Source organism: Salmo salar, chromosome ssa17 (genome assembly GCF_905237065.1).
Source record: "Salmo salar chromosome ssa17, Ssal_v3.1, whole genome shotgun sequence".
NCBI lineage: Eukaryota > Metazoa > Chordata > Actinopteri > Salmoniformes > Salmonidae > Salmo > Salmo salar.
Window position 1 is genome coordinate 77,072,680 of NC_059458.1, and position 21,708 is coordinate 77,094,387.

The following is a 21,708-nucleotide window of genomic DNA, read 5'->3' on the forward strand; positions in this document are numbered from 1 at the left end:
TAATCATCCTGTTTTTCAAAAGTATCTGTAATCTGATTACAATACATTTTTGTTCTGGTAATGTAAATGATTACATTTTTATCTACTCAGATTACATGTAATCAGGTACTCCGCAACCCTGGTAATTGAGTAGGAGTCTGTGTTTTCACATGCAATAGTGATTGCTTTTGATTAAAACGCTGTATTTGCCTTCCCAATGAAAACTAGTTTGAAAAAATTCAAAACGTATGGAAAAGAGATGTGTTTCTGGACGTTGCAACATGCTGCCTTGTTGACATCCTGCCACGTCACTAGGCTGGGCGGGTCAGTTTCGATGATGTCATATCCCCTGGGGGACCGGGAGCCAATAGTGTTGCTCGACAACCCGGAAGAAACAGCAGCCCGTAAAGAGCGCCCTGGATTTCAATTTTGAACAGATAAGAAGACGTTGACAGGTGAGTTCATCTTTTCGACCTAAGCAACATTTTATGTAGTTTATACAGTAATATCGCTGTAAATGTGTAAGTCGAGTCACATTCCAGTCGCTACCTTTAACCATGTTGCTTTCCTCGACGTTGTCGTATAACTTTGCAGAAAACAGGGCTAGCTACGTTCATTGTTTGTTGTTAAAGCTAAACGTTATTTGCGGTGCTCACGTCGAGAAACATTTCAGTTATGTTTTTTTGAAATGTTGTCCTGTAAGCTATACAAAACGTGTTACTTTGTCGTATGCAATAATAATTTGAACGCGCAAAAGCGGTGAGGGAGGAGTGCCCTTCTCAAGTTAACCGAGCGGAGCAGATTACTGTTCATGTTGTCAACAAGGTATCATGATGCATCGTCCTGAAACACATCTCCTTTTTCAGACTACTTTTAATTTGGAATGCAGATAAGTCGTTGTTTATTAAAAGGAATCACTTGTAACATGTGTGAACACAGAATCCCACTCATTCCACATGCTCCTACGTCACTTCTGTTTTGAGCCGACTTCCGCCATGGTCTTTGAATAGAGTACCACAGTCATAATGCCCATAAAACCAAAGGGTCAAACCAGAAAATGGTTCCAATTGTTTTTCCACCATTCATTTTTCCCATAACAGATTTTTTTAGAAACCCTTAAAATAAGGTCTGTGTTTTCGTTTAGGCTTCCCTGGCATGACGTTTTTGATAACTGTAAATCTCTATAGGACAAGGTGACTTTTAGCAGTATATTTGCCTGTATTTACCTCCTAAAAATGAAAAGCTAATTAGTTGCTCGTGGCTCTCATAAAGAACTACAAATACCATAATCTGGACAAGACTGCCAAATTGAGGCAAAGGTAAGACTCTGGATTAGCGATCTAGCTACATTTAGTAATTAATAAATTGGCTAAATTTCTTTTAAATGTACAATTCTGTGACCTGTCTTGTGCAAGTTTAAATTTGACACAATACCTGTTTAGCAAAGGTGACAGACAGAGATGATTTGCAGGGATTTGTAGTCTTGCATGATGTCTACGTTGGTGCTAATTAGCATTCTAGAACCTGAGAATAGAGACGAATATATTGATAATAATCACTTTGTCCAGGAGAGATCTACATAGTTATCACGTCGTCATGCCAGGGTAAGCCTCACCCCGGGAGGCAGTCTGGTTCCACAACGAATGCAATCATCTTTCTCCCAGTGGTGGAAAAAGTACACTTAAGTGAAAGTAAAGATGACTTAATAGAAAAATATAGTTTCCCCCCCCCTTTTTCTCCCTAATTGGTAGTTATTCTTGTCTCATCGCTGCATCTCCCGTACGGACTCGGGAGAGGCGACGGCCGTGAGACGTGCGTCCTCCGAAACACGACCACGCCAAGCCGCACTGCTTCTTGACAGAGTGCTCGCTTAACCCGGGAAGCCAGCCGCCCCACCAATGTGTCGGAAGAAACACAGTACAGCTGAAGACCGAAGTCAGCGTGCACTGCGCCCGGCTGCCACAAGGAGTCGCTAGAACACGATGAGACAGGGACATCCCAGCCGGCCAAACCCTCCCTCTAACCCGGACGACAATGGGCCAATTGTTCGCAGCCTCATGGGTCTCCCGATCGCGGTCGGGCCACAACACAGCCCGGGATCGAACCCGGATCTGTAGTGATGCCTCTAGCACTGCGATACAGTACCTTAGACCACTGAGCATTTCAGGAGGCCCCATTAATTGCTTAAAAAAAAAAGAGTATTCTGCAAAAATACTGTATGTTCTATACGTTAATTGGCATATTTGAGTTAGATAATGTAATTTACTGTAAGTTAGCTCTTTGTGTTTATTTCTGAACATGATCAACTTACATTTGTAACACACGGGACATGAGCCCGAGTCTCCCACAGGAGCAAACAATCATCTGTAGACCAAGAGAAAATTCCCTGGAAATGTCCTTTTGGTCCGAGGGCAGACACTGGTTTTGAAGTTCGCGGGGGGAGGAGGCGAGGCTACCTCATCACATGACCCACCATGTCCGCTACACATTCAGAACATGCATATAACGTTTGTCTGTTTGCCGCTTTTTTTGTTGTTGTTGTTGAAAGATGCATACTTTCAGCTTTTTCTGAACTCACTTCTCTCGCGTTTAAAACATAGAGGTAAGGTCTGCGCAGAACAAATACACCGCTGAAGTTCACCTAGCCCACGTCGGTCGGCCTGGCCCACGTCGGTCGGCCTGGCCCACGTCGGTCGGCCCGGCCCACGTCGGTCGGCCCGGCCCACGTCGGTCGGCCCCGGCCCACGTCGGTCGGCCCGGGCCCACGTCGGTCGGCCCGGGCCCACGTCGGTCGGCCCGGGCCCACGTCGGTCGGCCCGGGCCCACGTCGGTCGGCCCGGGCCCACGTCGGTCGGCCCGGGCCCACGTCGGTCGCCCGGGCCCACGTCGGTCGGCCCGGCCCACGTCGGTCGCCCGGCCCACGTCGGTCGGCCCGGGCCCACGTCGGTCGGCCCGGCCCACGTCGGTCGGCCCACGTCGGTCGGCCCACGTCGGTCGGCCCGCCCACGTCAGTCGGCCCGGCCCACGTCAGTCGGCCCGGCCCACGTCAGTCGGCCCGGCCCACGTCAGTCGGCCTGGCCTATGTCAGTTGACGTAGCCTCGCAAGCCAATGGCAGAACGTACTTTTTTCATTTTTTTTTGCTTCAATTGTTTAATTTCCAATCTGTCCAGGCTGATATCCAGATTTGAATCTGGTACCATCGCACAGTGTGTCGTGATGATCGTAATAGACTGAATCTGATGTACAGTCTGCAAAGGTCTTTACTGCTAATGGGGAAAACCTCCAAAATGTCATAACACAAGGAGGAATGGAACACAGACATGTCTGCTCCTTATTAGCTAAGAGGTGCTTTCACATGCCCTTCTATTGACCTCCCCCTTTCTCTCTCCCCTCATGTCACCTGGCTAAGAGGTGTTCCCCTTTCTCTCTCCCCTCATGTCCCCTGGCTAAGAGGTGTTCCCCTTTCTCTCTCCCCTCATGTCCCCTGGCTAAGAGGTGTCCCCCTTTCTCTCTACATCTCTCCCCTCATGTCCCCTGGCTAAGAGGTGTTCCCCTTTCTCTCTCCCCTCATGTCACCTGGCTAAGAGGTGTTCCCCTTTCTCTCTCCCCTCATGTCACCTGGCTAAGAGGTGTCCCTTTCTCTCTCTCTCTCTGTGTGTGTGTGTGTGTGTGTGTGTGTGTGTGTGTGTGTGTGTGTGTAACCCAGTGCTTTCTCCCTGTCTCTGATTCCCTCCTCTCCCCTTGTTGTCCCTTAACTAGGTATCCTCCCTGGACTCCCTCATTAGTGTCATCTCCTCTGTAGCACCATAGAGCAGGCTGAGACACCTGGGTTCAGTCCCAAATGGCTCCCTTTTATAGTGCACTACTTTAGACCAGGGCCCATAGTGCACTATATAGGGAATAGGGTGCCATTTGGGACAAGCGTTAGAATCCAAGGCCATTACTTAGTCTGAGGGCAGCGCTTTAGCAGCAATTAACCCCAGTGACATTTCCCAGGGTGCCGAGTGTCAACGACAGCCTTTCACTAACTAACACACTGTAAACAACAGGGTCTGATCAATGACACACAGAGTGCCTTTCTGGGGGGGGAGAGAGGGAGAGAGGACAGACTGCGTCAGAGAGCGAGGGAGGACTGGGTCTGCGAGCGTGCGTGCGAGGGAGGACTGGGTCTGAGAGCGTGCGAGCGAGGGAGGACTGGGTCTGAGAGCGTGCGAGGGAGGGAGGACTGGGTCTGAGAGCGTGCGAGGGAGGGAGGCCTGGGTCTGAGAGCGTGCGAGGGAGGGAGGACTGGGTCTGAGAGCGTGCGAGGGAGGGAGGACTGGGTCTGAGAGCGTGCGAGCGAGGGAGGACTGGGTCTGAGAGCGTGCGAGGGAGGGAGGACTGGGTCTGAGAGCGTGCGAGGGAGGGAGGACTGGGTCTGAGAGCGTGCGAGGGAGGGAGGACTGGGTCTGAGAGCGTGCGAGGGAGGGAGGACTGGGTCTGAGAGCGTGCGTGCGGGCGGGCGAGGGAGGACTGGGTCTGAGAGCGTGCGTGCGGGCGGGCGAGGGAGGACTGGGTCTGAGAGCGTGCGTGCGAGGGACTAATTGCATCACCAACCACAGTTCCTTCCTCAGCACTGTGTCCTTTGGTCTCCTGCAATACTATTAGTTATTGAGCTCTATGAAATACTTATTCTTTGACGATGTAAAAAATATTAGTGTGATTGTCAATATTGCTGTTGGATATAGCCTCTTCACAAACTTCAGGTGAGATTTCTAGGCCTAGTGAATTTCAGAAACCTATAATGGTTTGGAAAAAGTAAGAAAACGTCCAATGTTTTATTCTCTACAGCTCTGGAGTCGGTGTCCACCCCAGTAGGACCATGAGTTTCTCCCCCTAATGATTTCATCTGTTACAGTATTGTAGTCCGCCCCAGTAGGACCATGAGTTTCTCCCCCTAATGATTTCATCTGTCTACAGTTGTCCTGGTCTGGAGTCCGCCCCAGTAGGACCATGAGTTTCTCCCCCACCCCCGTGGGCCCGACCAGCAGCCGTAGTGTCCAGGAGCAGAGAGAGAAGTGGGAGAGAAAGAGAACCCGTACAGCCAGGGCCCTGGTCCAAACTGAACAGAAATACTGTAAACAACTACAACTAGTCAACACGGTATGTGAACAGCACCTGCTATTTATACTGTCATACGTCCCAAATTACACCCTATTTCCCTATATAGTGGACTAGTTTTGATCTGGACCCATGGGGCTCTGTTGAACAGTAGTGAGCTGTGTATGGAATAGGGGGCCATTTAGGGACTCAACCATTTGTCTGCTGAAACAGGAAAGGGGATACCTAGTCAACTGAATGCATTCAACAGAAATGTCTTCCGCATCCACGTCATCGGCACCCAGTTGATGTTGGGGGTTAACTGCCTTGCTCAAGGGCATAACGGCAGATTTGTCCAGCTTGCTGCCTCTGGGATTCGAACCAGCGACCTTTTGGTTACGTGCCCGACGCACTTAACCGCTTGGTTACCTGCTGCCCTTACTATTGACCCGTATTCATAGTGTCTCAGAGTAGGAGTGCTGATCTAGTATCAGTGTTTTGGATCATAATGAATCAGATTATATAGACGGGGGGGGACCTGATCCTAGATTATAATGAATCAGATTACATAGACGGGGGGGGGGGGACTTGATCCTAGATTATAATGAATCAGATTACATAGACGGGGGGACTTGATCCTAGATTATAATGAATCAGATTACATAGATGGGGGGAGGGACCTGATCCTAGATCATAATGAATCAGATTACATAGACGGGGGGGACCTGATCCTAGATCTGCACTCCTGCTCTGATACTCTTCTGAATCCAGGCCCGGCTGTGTTTCCCTGCCTTCAGATGGGCGGAGAGCTATACTATGTGCTTATAAACACTAGCTCACACTGTCTGCCATGATGGATTTTATGTCCTTTTTTCATTTTGTGAAAAACACTTAAAATGCAACTCTTCTGGCACTGAATGACCGATCTGCATGAAACTTGACATGTGACGTCTATGGACAAAGATCTCTCAACGCAATACAGACTAGTACTCTAAACAACATGGCCGCTATTGACCAAGAAACAGTTACGCGGGCGTGGTCTGGATAATAAATGCATGGAAATCGGTCAAGGATATTGGTATTGTAACAAAAATGTGGTCCACATGGTCCAAACACTGTCAAAACTCAACGTATGGAACAACGTTCATATCGACCACACGGTGGCGCTATAACGGGCACATGTTAATACCTCTTGATCTGTTTGACACAGCGATGAAATTTGGCACACATGCTCAGGGATATAAATCTAGCCTACTCACGTGATATCTGACACCACTGGCCCGATTCTTTTTTTGACCTTCACTTGGGCGAGTGATTCGTCTTGCTATAGGGATCTGGCATTTACCAAGCTACCCTGATTGGTCCGGAGGGGGAGGGGGGGGGGGCTGCATCCGTGGGGGACGACATTTCTGCTGTTGCCTTTACAAAATATATATTTTTCAATTCCTGTTTTTTAGTTAGAGCAGGATCACAATAAGCCAGACAACAGGCCCGTGATGACCCCACATGTTAAAACGACAAGCCAGACAACAGGCCCGTGATCACCCCACATGTCTAAACAACAAGCCAGACAACAGGCCCGTGATGACCCCACATGTTAAAACAACAAGCCAGACAACAGGCCCGTGATGACCCCACATGTCTAAACAACAAGCCAGACAACAGGCCCGTGATCACCCCACATGTCTAAACAACAAGCCAGACAACAGGCCCGTGATGACCCCACATGTTAAAACAACAAGCCAGACAACAGGCCCGTGATGACCCCACATGTCTAAACAACAAGCCAGACAACAGGCCCGTGATGACCCCACATGTCTAAACAACAAGCCAGACAACAGGCCTGTGATGACCCCACATGTCTAAACAACAAGCCAGACAACAGGCCCGTGATGACCCCACATGTTAAAACAACAAGCCAGACAACAGGCCCGTGATGACCCCACATGTTAAAACAACAAGCCAGACAACAGGCCCGTGATGACCCCACATGTTAAAACAACAAGCCAGACAACAGGGTGTCCAGTAGGCTACGGCTGATGGGGAATAGGCCATTTGGCATGTGGACCTGCTGTGTATTGAACGTGTAGGCTACGGCTGATGGGGAATAGGCCATTTGGCATGTGGACCTGCTGTGTATTGAACGTGTAGGCTACGGCTGATGGGGAATAGGCCATTTGGCATGTGGACCTGCTGTGTATTGAACGTGTAGGCTACGGCTGATGGGGAATAGGCCATTTGGCATGTGGACCTGCTGTGTATTGAACGTGTAGGCTACGGCTGATGGGGAATAGGCCATTTGGCATGTGGACCTGCTGTGTATTGAACGTGTAGGCTACGGCTGATAGGGAATAGGCCATTTGGCATGCGGACCTGCTGTGTATTGAACGTGTAGGCTACGGCTGATGGGGAATAGGCCATTTGGCATGTGGACCTGCTGTGTGTTCACTGGACTGCTCTGTTGTGCGCTGCCAGACTGCGGTGGTGCAGTCAAGGTCAAATATGCTAAACCGTTGTTTGTTACATCACGATGTCGTCACCGTCGACGATGGCTGCCAAACATTGTCGATTTAAAAAAAAATATATATATATATATATAAAATAAAAAAAATGACGATGCAATGGTAAAATCGGCCAACCCTAGACTAGGGTACCATTGGGGACGCGGACTAGGAGTAATTGAGTTGTCGGTGGTCTAATCTCTTAAACCGCTTCAGTCTCATGGGAATCCAATGGAACCAATGCAACACCATGCAGCTAGATAGCAGACAGGCTTAGCTATACAAATACTAAATTTTTCTTTCTTGTCTCTGCGTGTGTGTACGTCTCTGTGTGTGTGTGTGTGTGTGTGTGTGTGCTCTCTTGCAGTACTTTGTGGAGATTCTGAAGGCCAAAGGCACCCTGAGGCAGGACATTAGAGAAAGCATCTTTAGTTCCATTCCATCCATCCATTCAGTAAACCAGTAAGTATCTCTTTAATAATTAATGACAGGGAGGAGGAGGGAGGAGGAGGAGGAGGAGGAGGACATTAATTGGCACCCTCCCTGGTTCTCTCACTAGTAGTTCAGAGTGTTGTTTTGACAGGCCTCAGACAGCTGAGGGCCTTGTCTGCTGAAGCCCACACACAACCCAATTCCAAATGTAGAAAACATCTCCTCAAGAAACTAAACAGATAAGCACCGACTTTACCTAAAACCTTCAAGCCAGCGTGACAGCATGAACAAGGTGAACCAAACTTAACCGCTGTCCTCCTTGCCATGTTTAATATCGTTGTGTGTGTGTGTGTGTGTGTGTGTGTGTGTGTGTGTGTGTGTGTGTGTGTGTGTGTGTGTGTGTGTGTGTGTGTGTGTGTGTGTGTGTGTGTGTGAATAACAACAATGTGAGATTTGGATTTCTACAACCAGCTATGTTCTTGTACCCTCTAACTCAACTCTGGTCCTGGAAAACCAGTTCTACTGCATCTAATCAGGATCTGATTTACACCAGGTTTGGGTGTAAAATATAATGATCAGGTCGAACAGAAATCCAGACCTCGTAGGGTCAGAGTTGAGTAACCCCCCCTGTTCTAGAGTTTTGGTAGTGTTCTGTGTTCCGTATGGAATATGGTTCCAATTACAACATAGTCGTGTTCTATTTAATCATGTGGTTTGTAGCTTCACAGAATGAGCATCGTACTGTGTTGAATAATGATCAGGTGTTGAGTCCCACAGGTCCTCATCTCCACTCTGAGACTGACAGGCTTTCTTCCTGAGAGTGGCGTGATGAAGACAGAGGGGTGTATTACTGAGAGTATGTCCCAAACCACTCCCTATATAGTGCACTATGGGCCCTGGTCGAATGTAGTGCACTATAAAGGGAATAGGGTGACATTTTGGACGCGGGTAGAGTGTGACTGTATTGGATAAACTGGTGCATCTCTATCAGTGGAGGCTGCCGAGGGGTTCTGAGAATATGAAATATACTTATTCATGTCACTGAGGGAGAGAGGGTAATGTATTACGTTTACATTATGTCAGGATATGTTATTGTCAGACATCAGGGATCCTCTGGGAGGAGAAGAGACACAGTCTGGTACCAGTCACCATGACAGCCGTGAGTGAGTACTTTGGGGTGGAGGTCGACCGATTTTTAAATTATGGCCGATTTTCAAGTTTTCATAACAATCGGTAATCTGCATTTTTGGATGCCGATTGTGGCTGATCACATTGCACTCCACGAGGAGACTGCGTGGCAGGCTGACCACCTGTTACGCAGGTGCAGCAAGGAGCCAAGGTAAGTTGCTAGCTAGCATTAAACTTATCTTATAAAAAAACAATCAATCTTCACATAATCTCTAGTTAACTACACATGGTTGATGATACTAGGTTAACTAGCTTGTCCTGCGTTCCATATAATCAATGCGGTGCCAGTTAATTTATCATCGAATCACAGCCTACTTCAACTTCGCCAAACGGGTGACGATTTAACAAAAACACATTGCCGGATAAAGCACAATCTTTGCACAAATCTACCTAACCGTAGACGCCTTTCTTAAAATCAATACACAGAAGTATATATTTTTAATCCTGCATATTTAGTTAAAATAAATGCATGTTAGCAGGCAATATTAACTAGGGAAATTGTGTCACTTCTCTTGCGTTCATTGCATTCAGAGTCAGGGTATATGCAACCGTTTGGGCCGCCTGGCTCGTTGCAAACTAATTTGTCAGAATTTTACATAATTATGACATAACATTGAAGGTTGTGCAATGTAACAGCAATATTTAGACTTAGGGTTGCCACCCGTTCAATAAAATACGAAACGGTTCCGTATTTCACTGAAAGAATAAACGTTTTGTTTTCGAAATGATAGTTTCCGGATTTGACCAATTTAACTGACCTAAAGCTCGTATTTCTTGTTTGTTTATTATAACGAAGTCTATGATTTGATCGAGCAGTCTGACTGAGTGGTGGAAGGCAGCAGCAGGCTCGAAAGCATTCATTTAAACTTTACTGCGTTTGCCAGCAGCTCTTAGCAATGCTTGAATCACAGTGCTGTTTATGACTTCAAGCCTATCAACTCCTGAGATTAGGCTGGCAATACTAAAGTGCCTATTAGAACATCCAATAGTCAAAGGTATATGGAATACAAACGGTATAGAGGGAAATAGTCGACGCGTCATAATTCCTATAATAACTACAACCTAAAACTTCTTAACTGGGAATATTGAACCACCAGCTTTCATATGTTCTCATGTTCTGAGCAAGGAACTTAAACGTTTAGCTTTTTTACATGGCACATATTGCACTTTTACTTCTCCAACACTGTGTTTTTGCGTTATTTAAACCAATTGACCATGTTTAATTATTTATTTGAGACTAAATAGATTTTAATTATGTATTATATTAAGTTAAAATAAAAGTGATTCAGTATTGTTGTAATTGTCATTATTACAAATATATATATATATATATATATATATATATATATATATATATAAAAATCGTCCGATTTAATCGCTATCGTTTTTTTCTTCTGGGACCTATAATCGGTATCGGCGTTGAAAAATCATAATCGGTCGACCTCTACTTTGGGGCAGAGGTCATGTCAGGTGAAGTGAGGAAGAACAGATATCACCAAGGTTCTGTCTAGCAACAGGGATCCATTGGCTGTTCAGATGTGTAGGAGGAGACTCGGCGTAGGAGAAAAGGTTAAATATCAGTGCTTGTGTGAATATGTCGTCGTCTGTACAGCTGTTTGACCCTTTGGGAAGAATTAACTTGGTTTAAGCTTTCGTCGTGTCCGTCGGGTTCTGAATACCAGAGAAAGAGCTTAACAGTGCTGAGGGGAGGACGGCCCATAATAATGGCCTCAATGGAGTCAATGGAATGGTATCAGACATGTTTGTTCCAGCCTTTTTATTATGAGCCATCCTCCCCTCAGCAGCCTCCATTGATCTTTATAATAACTATTCTATTGAATCAATGGTTCATCTTCAGGGGCGGCAGGTAGCCTAGTGGTTAGAGCGTTGTGCCAGTAACCTGAAAGGTTGCTAGATGGAATCCCCCGAGCTGACAAGGTAAAAAATCTGTAATTCTGCCCCTGAACAATGCAGTTAACCCACTGTTCCCCGGTAGGCCATCATTATGAATAAGAATTTGTTTTTAACTGACTTGCCTAGTTAAATAAAGGTTAAAAAAAAAGCGTCTTTATCGTCTTTATCCTAGCTCTTCTATTGAGTCAGTGGGACGTCTTTATAGTAGCTCTTCTATTGAGTCAGTGGGACGTCTTTATAGTAGCTCTTCTATTGAGTCAGTGGGACGTCTTTATAGTAGCTCTTCTATTGAGTCAGTGGGACGTCTTTATACTAGCTCTTCTATTGAGTCAGTGGGACGTCTTTATAGTAGCTCTTCTATTGAGTCAGTGGGACGTCTTTATAGTAGCTCTTCTATTGAGTCAGTGGGACGTCTTTATAGTAGCTCTTCTATTGAGTCAGTGGGACGTCTTTATCCTAGCTCTTCTATTGAGTCAGTGGGACGTCTTTATAGTAGCTCTTCTATTGAGTCAGTGGGACGTCTTTGTCGTAGCTCTTCTATTGAGTCAGTGGGACGTCTTTATAGTAGCTCTTCTATTGAGTCAGTGGGACGTCTTTGTCGTAGCTCTTCTATTGAGTCAGTGGGACGTCTTTATAGTAGCTCTTCTATTGAGTCAGTGGGACGTCTTTATAGTAGCTCTTCTATTGAGTCAGTGGGACGTCTTTATAGTAGCTCTTCTATTGAGTCAGTGGGACGTCTTTATAGTAGCTCTTCTATTGAGTCAGTGGGACGTCTTTATACTAGCTCTTCTATTGAGTCAGTGGGACGTCTTTATAGTAGCTCTTCTATTGAGTCAGTGGGACGTCTTTATAGTAGCTCTTCTATTGAGTCAGTGGGACGTCTTTATACTAGCTCTTCTATTGAGTCAGTGGGACGTCTTTATAGTAGCTCTTCTATTGAGTCAGTGGGACGTCTTTATACTAGCTCTTCTATTGAGTCAGTGGGACGTCTTTATAGTAGCTCTTCTATTGAGTCAGTGGGACGTCTTTATAGTAGCTCTTCTATTGAGTCAGTGGGACGTCTTTATAGTAGCTCTTCTATTGAGTCAGTGGGACGTCTTTATACTAGCTCTTCTATTGAGTCAGTGGGACGTCTTTATACTAGCTCTTCTATTGAGTCAGTGGGACGTCTTTATCCTAGCTCTTCTATTGAGTCAGTGGGACGTCTTTATACTAGCTCTTCTATTGAGTCAGTGGGACGTCTTTATACTAGCTCTTCTATTGAGTCAGTGGGACGTCTTTATACTAGCTCTTCTATTGAGTCAGTGGGACGTCTTTGTCGTAGCTCTTCTATTGAGTCAGTGGGACGTCTTTATAGTAGCTCTTCTATTGAGTCAGTGGGACGTCTTTATACTAGCTCTTCTATTGAGTCAGTGGGACGTCTTTATAGTAGCTCTTCTATTGAGTCAGTGGGACGTCTTTATACTAGCTCTTCTATTGAGTCAGTGGGACGTCTTTATACTAGCTCTTCTATTGAGTCAGTGGGACGTCTTTATAGTAGCTCTTCTATTGAGTCAGTGGGACGTCTTTATAGTAGCTCTTCTATTGAGTCAGTGGGACGTCTTTATAGTAGCTCTTCTATTGAGTCAGTGGGACGTCTTTATCCTAGCTCTTCTATTGAGTCAGTGGGACGTCTTTATAGTAGCTCTTCTATTGAGTCAGTGGGACGTCTTTGTCGTAGCTCTTCTATTGAGTCAGTGGGACGTCTTTATACTAGCTCTTCTATTGAGTCAGTGGGACGTCTTTGTCGTAGCTCTTCTATTGAGTCAGTGGGACGTCTTTATAGTAGCTCTTCTATTGAGTCAGTGGGACGTCTTTATACTAGCTCTTCTATTGAGTCAGTGGGACGTCTTTGTCGTAGCTCTTCTATTGAGTCAGTGGGACGTCTTTATACTAGCTCTTCTATTGAGTCAGTGGGACGTCTTTATAGTAGCTCTTCTATTGAGTCAGTGGGACGTCTTTATACTAGCTCTTCTATTGAGTCAGTGGGACGTCTTTATAGTAGCTCTTCTATTGAGTCAGTGGGACGTCTTTATACTAGCTCTTCTATTGAGTCAGTGGGACGTCTTTATACTAGCTCTTCTATTGAGTCAGTGGGACGTCTTTATCCTAGCTCTTCTATTGAGTCAGTGGGACGTCTTTATACTAGCTCTTCTATTGAGTCAGTGGGACGTCTTTATACTAGCTCTTCTATTGAGTCAGTGGGACGTCTTTATACTAGCTCTTCTATTGAGTCAGTGGGACGTCTTTGTCGTAGCTCTTCTATTGAGTCAGTGGGACGTCTTTATAGTAGCTCTTCTATTGAGTCAGTGGGACGTCTTTATACTAGCTCTTCTATTGAGTCAGTGGGACGTCTTTATACTAGCTCTTCTATTGAGTCAGTGGGACGTCTTTATACTAGCTCTTCTATTGAGTCAGTGGGACGTCTTTATAGTAGCTCTTCTATTGAGTCAGTGGGACGTCTTTATAGTAGCTCTTCTATTGAGTCAGTGGGACGTCTTTATAGTAGCTCTTCTATTGAGTCAGTGGGACGTCTTTATACTAGCTCTTCTATTGAGTCAGTGGGACGTCTTTATAGTAGCTCTTCTATTGAGTCAGTGGGACGTCTTTATAGTAGCTCTTCTATTGAGTCAGTGGGACGTCTTTATACTAGCTCTTCTATTGAGTCAGTGGGACGTCTTTATACTAGCTCTTCTATTGAGTCAGTGGGACGTCTTTATACTAGCTCTTCTATTGAGTCAGTGGGACGTCTTTATAGTAGCTCTTCTATTGAGTCAGTGGGACGTCTTTATACTAGCTCTTCTATTGAGTCAGTGGGACGTCTTTATAGTAGCTCTTCTATTGAGTCAGTGGGACGTCTTTGTACTAGCTCTTCTATTGAGTCAGTGGGACGTCTTTATAGTAGCTCTTCTATTGAGTCAGTGGGACGTCTTTATAGTAGCTCTTCTATTGAGTCAGTGGGACGTCTTTATAGTAGCTCTTCTATTGAGTCAGTGGGACGTCTTTATAGTAGCTCTTCTATTGAGTCAGTGGGACGTCTTTATAGTAGCTCTTCTATTGAGTCAGTGGGACGTCTTTATACTAGCTCTTCTATTGAGTCAGTGGGACGTCTTTATAGTAGCTCTTCTATTGAGTCAGTGGGACGTCTTTATACTAGCTCTTCTATTGAGTCAGTGGGACGTCTTTATAGTAGCTCTTCTATTGAGTCAGTGGGACGTCTTTATAGTAGCTCTTCTATTGAGTCAGTGGGACGTCTTTATAGTAGCTCTTCTATTGAGTCAGTGGGACGTCTTTATAGTAGCTCTTCTATTGAGTCAGTGCGACATCTTTATAGTAACTCTTCTATTGAGTCAGTGGATGAAGCATTATGGCTACTAGTGCTTTATATGGAACCAATGAGATCCATTTGTGGTCGACTGATATAGAGGAATGACAGTCTTTTCTGTCAGGTATCATGTCTGTATCGTTGGGCATAGTGGTGTGTGTGTGTGTGTGTGTGTGTGTGTGTGTGGTAAATGTAGGAAGGAAGGTATAACTCAGTTGACATCCAGTTTTTTTTATTTAAATTGACTTTACTCCAGGGGAACAACACTGCACACTAATCAGGAATTCCACTGTAATTAAACACAGCTGACTTCTATATTTCTATAGAAGTATTTACTGTGTTGATGATCCTCCCCATATCGTTCATCATTGTTTAGGCAGTTTATGAGGAGTTGTGACCAAGACAATGATGGTATGTAGATGACAGCTAATTATCCTCCTCCCTGCGCCACTGTAACAGGCTGTAATAACCAACCCTGAAGACAGCGTCACGTCACCCAGAGAAACTACAGCACAATCACTAAGCTATTTGAGAGATTGATATTCCTCCAAGGTGTGTCTGGGGAGTTTAATGAGGAGTAATGTGGTGTGATTGTAGTGTGATACAGATCAAACTATATCCAGGGTGACGGAAGTCCATCCTTTTAACTGTTGGAAACCTGAGACAAAGTTCTGCTTTGTTTTTTGTGTGTGTGTGATCAATAACTACTTCTCCTCTGTTCTCTTCCTCCCTTCTCTATTCCCCTCCTCCCTTTCCTTCCCCTCTCCTCCTCCTCCCTTTCCTTCCCCTCTCCTCCCCCTTCCACTCTCTATTCCCCTCCTCCCTTTCCTTCCCCTCTCCTCCTCCTCCCTTTCCTTCCCCTCTCCTCCCCCTTCCACTCTCTATTCCCCTCCTCCCTTTCCTTCCCCTCTCCTCCCCCTTCCACTCTCTATTCCCCTCCTCCCTTTCCTTCCCCTCTCCTCCTCCTCCCTTTCCTTCCCCTCTCCTCCCCTTCCACTCTCTATTCCCCTCCTCCCTTTCCTTCCCCTCTCCTCCTCCTCCCTTTCCTTCCCCTCTCCTCCTCCTCCCTTTCCTTCCCCTCTCCTCCCCCTTCCACTCTCTATTCCCCTCCTCCCTTTCCTTCCCCTCTCCTCCTCCTCCCTTTCCTTCCCCTCTCCTCCTCCTCCCTTTCCTTCCCCTCTCCTCCTCCTCCCTTTCCTTCCCCTCTCCTCCCCCTTCCACTCTCTATTCCCCTCCTCCTCCACCCTTCCCCGCTACTCTACTCTCCTCCCTTCCCCTCCTCCCTTCCACTCTCCTCTCCGATCTTCTCATTCCCTTCTTCCTGACAGCCACACTATTTAATCACCCTGAAAACAGTCTGGAAGTTGTAATTTGTAGTTTTATATTTATCATAATATCCTCTGGCTGTGAGAGGAGGGAAGAAACGGAAACATGGTTTTTCTTGCCCTTTGCCCTCGTTAGCCCAACTCTCCTGGCTGTGTGCGTGTGTGTGTGTGTGTGTGTGTGTGTGTGTGTGTGTGTGTGTGTGTGTGTGTGTGTGTGTGTGTCTGTCTCTCTCTCTCTCTCTCTCTCTCCTGGCGTGTCTCTCTCTCTCTCGTGTGTGTGTGTCTGTCTCTCTCTCTCTCTCTCCTGGCGTGTCTCTCTCTCTCTCTCGTGTGTGTGTGTGTGTCTCTCTCCTGGCTGTGTGTGTCTCTCTCTCTCCTGGTGTGTGTGTCTCTCTCTCTCCTGGCTGTGTGTGTGTCTCTCTCTCCTGGCTGTGTGTGTGTGTGTGTCTCTCTCCTGGCTGTGTGTGTGTGTGTCTCTCTCCTGGCTGTGTGTGTCTCCTGGCTGTGTGTGTGTGTGTCTTCTGATTACCAACAGGTCTACCTTGGCCCGATGCTTCATTACAATCTATTAAAATCAACTTCAGAGCTCCTTCTTCCAGCGATGTGAGGATGTAATGTCTCTGGGAGCATCATTAGACCAGGGCAGTCAGGCTTTATATGTCTAATTGTGAGCACTCTTTTTATTTATTCATGTTATTTTTCACTGTGGTGATCAGACGGTTCTATGTGGTAATATTTAGTGATGGGGGGGGGGAAGAGATCGACGCTGTTACAGATCACAATATTATTTTGGACGATGTTATAGTGATACTTTGAGTCCAAATATGGATTTGGCATCCTATTGATGGCGCTAGTCGACTACACCCACTATACCCACTATACCTATACCCACTACACCCACTATACCCACTTTACCACCTATACCTATACCCACTATACCACCTATACCTATACCCACTATACCACCTATACCTATACCCACTATACCACCTATACCCACTATACCACCTATACCTATACCCACTATACCTATACCCACTATACCACCTATACCTATACCCACTATACCACCTATACCTATACCCACTATACCTATACCCACTATACCACCTATACCTATACCCACTACACCCACTATACCACCTATACCCACTATACCACCTATACCTATACCCACTATACCTATACCCACTATGCCCACTATACCTATACCCACTATACCCACTACACCCACTATACCAATACCACCTATACCCACTATACCACCTACACCCACTATAACTATACCCACTATACCACCTACACCCACTATACCTATACCCACTACACCCACTATACCTATACCCACTATACCAATACCAACTATACCCACTATACCACCTACACCCACTATACCTATACCCACTACACCCACTATACCTATACCCACTATACCAATACCAACTATACCCACTATACCACCTACACCCACTATACCTATACCCGCTACACCCACTATACCTATACCACTATACCCACTATACCCACTATACCTATACCACTATACCTATACCCACTATACCTATACCACTATACCCACTATACCTATACCCACTACACCCACTATACCTATACCCACTATACCAATACCAACTATACCCACTATACCACCTACACCCACTATACCTATACCCGCTACACCCACTATACCTATACCACTATACCCACTATACCTATACCCACTATACCTATACCCACTATACCTATACCCACTATACCTATACCCACTATACCCACTATACCTATAACCACTATACCCACTATACCTATACCCACTATACCCACTATACCTATACCCACTATACCACCTATACCCACGATACCTATACACACTATACCCACTATACCACCTATACCCACTATACCCACGATACCTAATCCCACTATACCTATACCCACTATACCTATACACACTATACCACCTATACCCACTATACCCACTATACCTATACACACCATACCCACTATACCTATACCCACTATACCACCTATACCCACTATACCCACTATACCTATACACACTATACCCACTATACCACCTATACCCACTATACCACCTATACCCACTATACCACCTATACCCACTATGCCCACTATACCCACTACACCCACTATACCTACACCCACTATACCAATACCACCTATACCCACTACACCACCTACACCCACTATACCTATACCCGCTACACCCACTATACCTATACCACTATACCCACTATACCTATACCCACTATACCTATACCCACTATACCTATACCCACTATACCTATACCCACTATACCTATACCCACTATACCCACTATACCTATAACCACTATACCCACTATACCTATACCCACTATACCCACTATACCTATACCCACTATACCACCTATACCCACGATACCTATACACACTATACCCACTATACCACCTATACCCACTATACCCACGATACCTAATCCCACTATACCTATACCCACTATACCTATACACACTATACCACCTATACCCACTATACCCACTATACCTATACACACCATACCCACTATACCTATACCCACTATACCACCTATACCCACTATACCCACTATACCTATACACACTATACCCACTATACCACCTATACCCACTATACCACCTATACCCACTATACCACCTATACCCACTATGCCCACTATACCCACTACACCCACTATACCAATACCACCTATACCCACTACACCCACTATACCAATACCACCTATACCCACTATACCACCTACACCCACTATACCTATACCCACTATACCACCTACACCCAATATACCTATACCCACTACACCCACTATACCTATACCCACTATACCAATACCATCTATACCCACTATACCCACTATACCACCTACACCCACTATACCTATACCCGCTACACCCACTATACCCACTATACCTATACCCACTATACCCACTATACCTATACCCACTATACCTATACCCACTATACCTATACCCACTATACCCACTATACCTATACCCACTATACCCACTATACCTATACCCACTATACCCACTATACCTATACACACTATACCTATACACACTATACCTATACACACTATACCCACTATACCTATACACACTATACCCACTATACCTATACACACTATACCTATACACACTATACCTATACACACTATACCCACTATACCTATACCCACTATACCCACTATACCCACTATACCACCTATACCCACCTATACCCACTATACCACCTATACCCACTATACCCACTATACCTATACCCACTATACCTATACCCACTATGCCACCTATACCCGCTATACCTATACCCACTATACCTATACTTCCTATACCCACTATACCTATACCTCCTATACCCACTATACCTATACCACCTATACCCACTATACCTATACCCACTATACCTATACCTAATCACACTACACATAGAATCCGATTTACACACAGAATCGGCACCGCACACAGAATCGGCACCGCACACAGAATCGGCACCGCACACAGAGTCGGATTTACATATAGAATCAGATCTACATATCATATCGGCACCTAAGTATTGTGAGAATATCGTACCGTGATGTTCATTGCAATATTTCTAGGGCAGGGAATTTCCAGGGACGTCACGATACGATATTTAGTTTAATGAGGAATAATGTGGTGTGTTATCTTGACTTGTTATCTTGCATGAGGATGTGTTGTTGATGATCATCATTGTTAATTGTCTCTCTCTCTACTCTGTGCAGGACGTTGTTGGTCCGTCTGGAGAACGGGGACTTTGGACGTGGATTTGATGACTTCTGTCCTCACCTCCACCACTACGTTACCTACATAGACAACATCCAGAACACCAACAAGGTCCTGGCGGTAAGAACACCACTTCTTATTATATCGTTGTGAACAACAACTCTCAGAACCCTGGTAGGTTCTGTGTTCCGGTAAGAACACCACTTCTTATTATATCGTTGTGAACAACAACTCTCAGAACCCTGTTAGGTTCTGTGTTCCGGTAAGAACACCACTTCTTATTATATCGTTGTGAACAACAACTCTCAGAACCCTGTTAGGTTCTGTGTTCCGGTAAGAACACCACTTCTTATTATATCGTTGTGAACAACAACTCTCAGAACCCTGGTAGGTTCTGTGTTCCGGTAAGAACACCACTTCTTATTATATCGTTGTGAACAACAACTCTCAGAACCCTGTTAGGTTCTGTGTTCCGGTAAGAACACCACTTCTTATTATATCGTTGTGAACAACAACTCTCAGAACCCTGGTAGGTTCTGTGTTCCGGTAAGAACACCACTTCTTATTATATCGTTGTGAACAACAACTCTCAGAACCCTGTTAGGTTCTGTGTTCCGGTAAGAACACCACTTCTTATTATATCGTTGTGAACAACAACTCTCAGAACCCTGGTAGGTTCTGTGTTCCGGTAAGAACACCACTTCTTATTATATCGTTGTGAACAACAACTCTCAGAACCCTGTGAGGTTCTGTGTTCCGGTAAGAACACCACTTCTTATTATATCGTTGTGAACAACAACTCTCAGAACCCTGTTAGGTTCTGTGTTCCGGTAAGAACACCACTTCTTATTATATCGTTGTGAACAACAACTCTCAGAACCCTGGTAGGTTCTGTGTTCCGGTAAGAACACCACTTCTTATTATATCGTTGTGAACAACAACTCTCAGAACCCTGTTAGGTTCTGTGTTCCGGTAAGAACACCACTTCTTATTATATCGTTGTGAACAACAACTCTCAGAACCCTGGTAGGTTCTGTGTTCCGGTAAGAACACCACTTCTTATTATATCCTTGTGAACAACAACTCTCAGAACCCTGGTAGGTTCTGTGTTCCGGTAAGAACACCACTTCTTATTATATCCTTGTGAACAACAACTCTCAGAACCCTGGTAGGTTCTGTGTTCCGGTAAGAACACCACTTCTTATTATATCGTTGTGAACAACAACTCTCAGAACCCTGGTAGGTTCTGTGTTCCGGTAAGAACACCACTTCTTATTATATCGTTGTGAACAACAACTCTCAGAACCCTGTTAGGTTCTGTGTTCCGGTAAGAACACCACTTCTTATTATATCGTTGTGAACAACAACTCTCAGAACCCTGGTAGGTTCTGTGTTCCGGTAAGAACACCACTTCTTATTATATCGTTGTGAACAACAACTCTCAGAACCCTGGTAGGTTCTGTGTTCCGGTAAGAACACCACTTCTTATTATATCGTTGTGAACAACAACTCTCAGAACCCTGGTAGGTTCTGTGTTCCGGTAAGAACACCACTTCTTATTATATCGTTGTGAACAACAACTCAGAACCCTGTTACCCAGACGCCTTCGAATACATGTCTCATCTCTCCTAGTTCATTTATCTAAAATGTAATGTTTATTTGAATAAATTGCTATTTGTGTGTTATAGCTGATCAATTACATGGACTGAGGGTGACCTCCATGTTGTAATCTAACACATGCATATAGTGTCAATATTTTTCATGAATATGTATTCAATATGTATCCTTGGAGATGCCTGGCAAAACAAAAACATTTGTCTGATTTGGGCCTATAGCGTTCAGAGCTGTCATACAGGACTGTATAAGACTATATAGACCAGCCCATACAGGACTGTATAAGACTATATAGACCAGCCCATACAGGACTGTATAAGACTATATAGACCACCCCATACAGGACTGTATAAGACTATATAGACCAGCCCATACAGGACTGTATAAGACTATATAGACCACCCCATACAGGACTGTATAAGACTATATAGATCACCCCATACAGGACTGTATAGGACTATAGAGATCACCCCATACAGGACTGTATAGGACTATAGAGATCACCCCATACAGGACTGTATAAGACTA

General features: G+C 45.1%; 1 pseudogene; it reads left to right on the forward strand.

The window, feature by feature from the left end:
• Nucleotides 1-250: 250 nt before the first annotated feature.
• Nucleotides 251-21,708, forward strand: part of LOC123728277 (rho guanine nucleotide exchange factor 39-like) — a 117,060-nt pseudogene continuing 95,602 nt past the window's right edge.